Genomic DNA, 6,178 nt, shown 5'->3' with positions numbered 1-6,178 from the left:
CTTCCTGAGGGGAGAGTCCCTGGGGGACTACTGGGCGGGACAAAGGCAGACAGACTCAGGCAGCAGGCAGCGGTGCTAGGGCTCCCGGGAGGGCTGGGGCTTCCAATCCAGGTGACCTCAGGGCCTGAGATAGTCCCGGCCATTATCATCATCTCTGCCACAGGCCTGATTACAGGGGGTAGGGCTTGTGCCACCCCCAGCCTGGCCCCTCAGTGCCGCCAGCATAATAAGCCCCTTTGCCCCAAACCCAAACAGTTGTCTGGGGTGTGCCCGTGTGCTCCGACTGGCTGGGGCCAAGCAGGTGGGGTGGAGAGGGAGGGAGGCCTGTTCTGTCTTCACCTGGCTGTGTGGCCTCAGGTCAGCCTTGAACCTCTCTGGATCTCAGCCAGCCACACAGTGAGGGACACTGGGCTGGGTAACGTGGGGGCCTCCCAGGGCAGGGAGAGCAGGAGGAAGGCGGGGGGACTGAGCTTTGATCTTCAGCGGGGCTTTCCTTTCAGGCTGAAGCTAGGAAAGTGGAAGTGAGGGGATAGACTGAAGCCGCAGGGGTGGGAGAAGAGCTGGGGGGGTGTTAGCTGTGCTGTGTGGATAACGGGTCAGATGGGGGAGGGCCCCCCAGCCACAGCTCCCCACCCCCCTCCCCAGGAGTTTTCTGGGTTCTTGGATTGGAGGGGCTGAAGGCTTTGAAGTCAGGAGACCCAAATGGAAACCACTCCCCAGTTCAGCTCAGCCAGGAAGGAAGGTCTGGCGACACCTCTAAACATCCCGGGTGGGGGGTCAGGCCTGCCAAACAAATGTTCCACATTTAGAGACAATCTCAAAGCTGAGAGTAGGCTCTTCCTCCCCCTCAGGCCTCAGGCTGAGAGCAGCGGGAAGATGACAGGATGCCGTCCCAGCCGCTCCGGCCCCCCTTTGTCTCCTGGCCAAAGAGGGGTGGACAGGAGGCCCCTGACAGAGTCTCACTGTCTGCCTCTGCCTTCCTCCTTCCTTTCCCCATTGAGCACTCAGGCCCCACTTCACCCACACCCCTGCCCTGGGCGGCCAGGATCCTGTGTCTCCCCACCCTCTGGCAGCCTGAGCCTCCACTGTCCTTCCTGGGCCCGCTGCTAACAGGGCCCCGTGTCATCGCGTCAGGCTGACGGGCTGGGGGCCAGCCCATTGGCACCCCTCCCTGGCCCTCTGTGGGACACAGGAGGCCTTGGGCACCCCTGCCTGGGCAAGGGACCAAGGACAGAGGCCGAGCCAAGCAGTCCTCCCCGTGCCGCGTGCCCGTCCTGCCCCCCACACCCAGGCCCCTGACCCCTACAGTTAACCAAACCAGCAGATTCTGCTCCCCTATCCCCAGTGGCTGGGGTGTGAGCTGGACAGGTCTGAGGACCCTCCCGGGGGCTGGGGGTGGAGAGGGAGGTGTGTCCTCTCTGGAAATGGTCATCTGTCTATACAGCGAGAGAAATGCAGGCTGGACAGGGACAGAAACATTCCCGGTGGTGATAACAGGAGTTACTCTCGTTTTCCAGCAAATACCGACTAAGCGTCCACTACAGGCCATGGAGTGTGCACAGGGGGCCCAGGGCCCCTCCCTCCGGGAGCTTTACCTCCTGACTGAACAAGGGCCTATTGGAAACAGAGAAGTGTAGGAGGTTAGGGGAGCAAAGAGCAGAAGACCTCACGGACGGGGCTGGGCGAGGATGGGAGGAGTGGGCCAGTGGGGGAAGCAAGCGGGGTGGGAAGAAAAAGGCTTCTAGTCAGAGGAAACAGCATGTGCAGAATCCTGGGGCAAGAGGAGAGTGTGGGCATTTGAGGAACAAACAGCAAGAAGGCTCGCTTGCGCTTGCCTGGCCACAGGGTGGAGAGGAGAGACGGCTGACAGTGAGATTGGAGACACAGTGGGGGTCAGGCGCCAAGGGAATAGGGACTACTTTCTGATGGATATGAGGAGCCTCTGAGGTGACCTGGCCAGGTATGCTTTTCAAATAAAACCTGGCTGCTGTGAGCTGGCCTGGGGTGGATGGGAGTGCTTCCGGCAGACTCCTGCAGGGGTCCGGGCAGGGGCTGGGGGCCGGGCTGGGGGAGGATGGAAGGGCAGCAGTGTCAGGACTTGTGATTCTCTGCGGCATGGCAGCCAGGAGACCCCAGTTCCATCTTCTGAGCTGGAGGACCCAGCAGCAAACCTTGAGCTCCAAGGGGGGCTGCCCTCGGGAGGGTGCAGCTCAGGGGACCAGAACTGGAGGATCATTGGCTTAGATATCACCCAGACAGAGTCCCCAGGGAGCTCTGGGCGGAAAGGAGACACTTGAGCTGCTGGTGAAGGAGAGGCCAGAAAGCAGGAGGACCCAGGGCTGTGGCATCTGGGAAGACCCTGTCATTGTAGAAAGCTCTGGAAAGCAAGGCCTTTGTCAGCCCAGTGCCTGGGGGCCAGAGGGTGCTCAGTAAACATGGACCGGATAAATGAATGAAGTCTGGCAACAGGAAGCACTTTGGAGGGTGGAGTCCCCCCCACCCCAGGGAACAAGGAGGCAGCACCCTCCCCCCACCAGCAGGAGCACAAGTGGGAGGTTATTCTGGGGCCTCCTCTGCATAAATATAGCCTCTGAGTGGGGTGGGGGCAGGGTGGGGGGCCGGAGGTGGCTTCCTCGTTTGTTTGGGGCACTTCCTTATAAGGCTGTCAGGCTGATGGCCGTGGATGGTGAGGTCAGGGCTGAGCTTCCATCCAGCCCAGCCTGATGCTGTCACTGTTGCCAGAGTGGCTGCGAGTCTCAGAGGAAACCAAAGGCCCAAGCTTTGGGCTCCAGCCAAGAGAGCACCGAGTGGGGCCTCTTAAAGGGCTCCAGAGCCTCATGTCCACTGTGGGAGCCCAGTCCAAGGGTGGGGAGAGGGTGTCTTTCCAGGGTCCTCTTCGGAGGTGGTGCTGGAGCACTGGTTTGCCCACCTGCCTGAGTGCCTCCCACTGCAGGCTCTGCCCCCTCGCTCTGACCTCTTGAGAGCAAAGCCTCAGAACTCATTCATTGCTTCCACAGGCCCTGGTCCTTCGCCTCCCCTCAGCTCCCCCTTCTCAGACCCTCCTTGGGGAACCAGCTGCTGCCACTTGACCTGTGGTGTCACAGCTGCTGTCAGCAATGCCATCCTTGCCAGGCAGGGAAGGAGGAATGTGATTTAATTTCATCTGGAATGTGCCCTCTGGGGCTGCCCATCGAGGGGGAGGGAATGCAGACCAAGCCCACCCCAGCCCAGGAAACCCAGAGGACTCGGCTTGGGACAGGCCCAGGGGTCACTAGTGGGCCCCCCCCCAGCCCACAGGGGAGGCTGTTCCAGCACGGGCCCTGTGGCAGGATGGAGCTTCATGGTAGGTGGGAAAAGAGAAGGCTTCTTTGAATAAAAAAAGGACCCCACGCCTGAGCCCACAGGCCCACCTTAGAAAGCTAGGAGGAGAGCCTCAGGGGACAAAAGCGGAAGGGACTGCTTGGCTCAAGGGCAGGAAAGAGGCAGGGTGGCCTCTGGTGAGGGCCGCAGAGCCTGCGACAAGGTAGAGGAAATCGGGGTCCTCTGCTTCCTCTCAGGGTTCTGAGATCCAGCCTCCTCCTCTCTGCGTCCGTCTACCCTGGGGACCCATAACCCAGGATCCCCAACACCCAGATCAAGCTTGTCTCTTCTCCCACCTTTCAGGAGACCCTTCCCCAAGCCCACTATGCCAGGCTCTCCAATGTGTACTTTCTCCTGTCACCTCACACCTGTCCATCTTGCTCCAAAGGGAAGGACCCCAGGCTGCAGCATCCTGAGTCCTAGAGCCCTATCCCCCCATTGCCTTCTCCTCTCCCAGCCCCGTTCCCTCTCCCCACCCCCATGAATCAGCTGTGACTCCAGAAATAAACGGAGGCAGGTGCGGGGGGGCCTCTGTCAAGGAACTACTTTCCAGCAGCTGTGGACTCAGCTGCTGATAAGCCGCAGCCCAGGGTCCCGGGAGGGGGGCTGGGAGATTTTGGAGGTGGCTCTGGCCCCGTCCTGGGTCCTCTGGGACTCCATCCTCCCTGCTGAAGGGAACACCGTCCCTGTCACCCTCTCTCTCGTCTCCCCCTCCTTCCCCATCACCCCCTTTCACCTCTCTTCTATCTCCCTCCTATTTTTCCTCCTCCTGGGCCCCTCCAACTCCTGAATCACTTGGTGTCTCCCAGATTCTTTCCTTTTCTGTTCATCCCATTTGCCAGGAAGTTATACGCATATGTTAGAGAGAAATTCAGCTCACCTTGACGGGGAAACTGAGGCACAATGATACTGAGTCCCTAGATGCCACTTGGGGTCCAGGGGGCTGTGGGCTGCTCCCCTGAAGAGCTCCAGTCTAAAGTGGTCAACAGCCTTCCATCTAAAGACTGAGGAAGAACCACCGGGAAAGAAAGACAGCAGCCACACATGCAGCCACCAGACGACTGATTAACAAGCCAGTCAAGTCTCTCAGAGGGGGCTTCCCTCACATCCTCCCCCCTTCTCCCTCTTGCCTTTTCCTCCTCCCTCTCCCAGCCCTTTCCGTGCACCTCCCTGACTCTCCCATTTCTTCCTTCACAGGAGGAAGGCGTTTGCTTTGCAGCAGGCAGGCCGGAAGTTAGGTGGCAGGAAGGCCCTCTATCTAGGGAACAGGAGAGAGGGATCTCATGGGGGTGGGGGGCCCTCAGGGAAAGCCTTCCCCGCCACGGGGGCTGACAGGCGCCTTTGGGAGGGCTGTGGCCACAGACAGGCCGGACAATGGGGCTCTTTCTCTCCCTGGCAGGAGCAGGCTCACAGACAGGGCCTCAGGGTTGGGACAAAGGCCTCAGTGAGGTCAGGGCCGCGTGTAGGAGCGGAGGTGGGAGGCAGGGTATGTGTCAGAGCAGCCTGGGGGCAGCCGGGGCTCCGGGGCTCTCAGGTCTCCTGACTTTCACCCAGGCTGGCCCTCCCACCCCAATTATACCCTCTGACCTCCCTCATCTCCAGGGAACAGGAAACCCTGTGGGGGACCCCATTTTAGACTTGTGGGGAAGGTTGAGAGTTGAACCGCATATCCAGGACCTTGGCAGGGTGGGCACATGGTCCGGTGTGTCCTGGGCCCCGGAGGCAGAGGTGGATACAGGTGTACCTACTCCAGCTTTCCAAAGAGACAGGCCGACCCTCCATGAGGACCATGCCCCTCCTCAGGCCAAGGTCAAGGCCACACACACACACTCCCTGGACAGAGTTGGATTCTGGGCAGCGTGCTGAGTCACCCCTAGACCAGCTCCCCCTTCTCCAGGAAGCCCAACAAAGCCAGAGGGCTTCCGGTTCCGGCAGTCCTGCCCAAACAGCCTAGCAGGTGTCAGAGCGGGAAATGATTCTAGTCCCAGCCCTGTACCACCCTCTGGAACACTCCTCATCCCCAGACCAGAGAAGATGGTGACCCCTGCCTACCGCTGTGGGGCAGATGCAGCGAGAAAGCATTGACTACGGGGCTGGGAAACCAAAGCACCTTCCAGGGTCTCTCTGGGAAGTCCAACCTGCTATCTAAACTCCGTCCCCATGTGGATGTGTTTCTCAGAGAACCGCCCTTAAGAACCCAAGGCCAGACACTGCTTCTCCTCAGCCTTCTCTTCAGGCGCTACCTTCAGAGGCCCACCTTGTCTTGATCCACTCAAATTCCAGCTAAATTCCCTGACATCCCTAAAAATGCAATGAGTGGGCAATCACAGGGTACTTCGGGATACAGTGGGGGTCTACCCTGGCTCCAGGATCACCCTCTTCTCTGCAGCTCCTTAAGAAACAGCCCTGCTTTCTAGCTATGTAGGCTGGATTGTGTGGAGAGGGCAGAAGGTGGGGCGTGTGAGCCCTGGGGTGAGCAGAGGAGTGTGGTGGTAGGTATTCAGGACTGGTTCTCAGAGACCAGCTGGTTCGGGGTTTGCATAGAGTGGAGAAGGTTCTGGAGCTGGGCAGGGATGACCTGGGAGAGCCCCTGTCTTTCTCTGTCTTGCCTCGCTGTCTCTGGGTCTCTCCCTGTTGCTCTCAGCCTTTTGCTCCTCTGGATTTGTCTGTCTCCAAGTCTTACCAGGGTCCACCAACTCCTAGGAAAAGGAGTGAGAACCGCGCACGTGGGCATAAGCAGGAACGTGTGCACATGACAGTATGCACGTGTGTGGTGAAGTGTGAGGATGTGCAGCAAGAAGATTCACCCCATCGCGGA

This window comes from Rhinolophus sinicus, linkage group LG14 (genome assembly GCF_036562045.2).
Source record: "Rhinolophus sinicus isolate RSC01 linkage group LG14, ASM3656204v1, whole genome shotgun sequence".
In the NCBI taxonomy this organism is placed as follows: domain Eukaryota; kingdom Metazoa; phylum Chordata; class Mammalia; order Chiroptera; family Rhinolophidae; genus Rhinolophus; species Rhinolophus sinicus.
The sequence above is the reverse complement of the archived record's forward strand: the minus strand, read 5'-3'. Positions refer to the sequence as shown.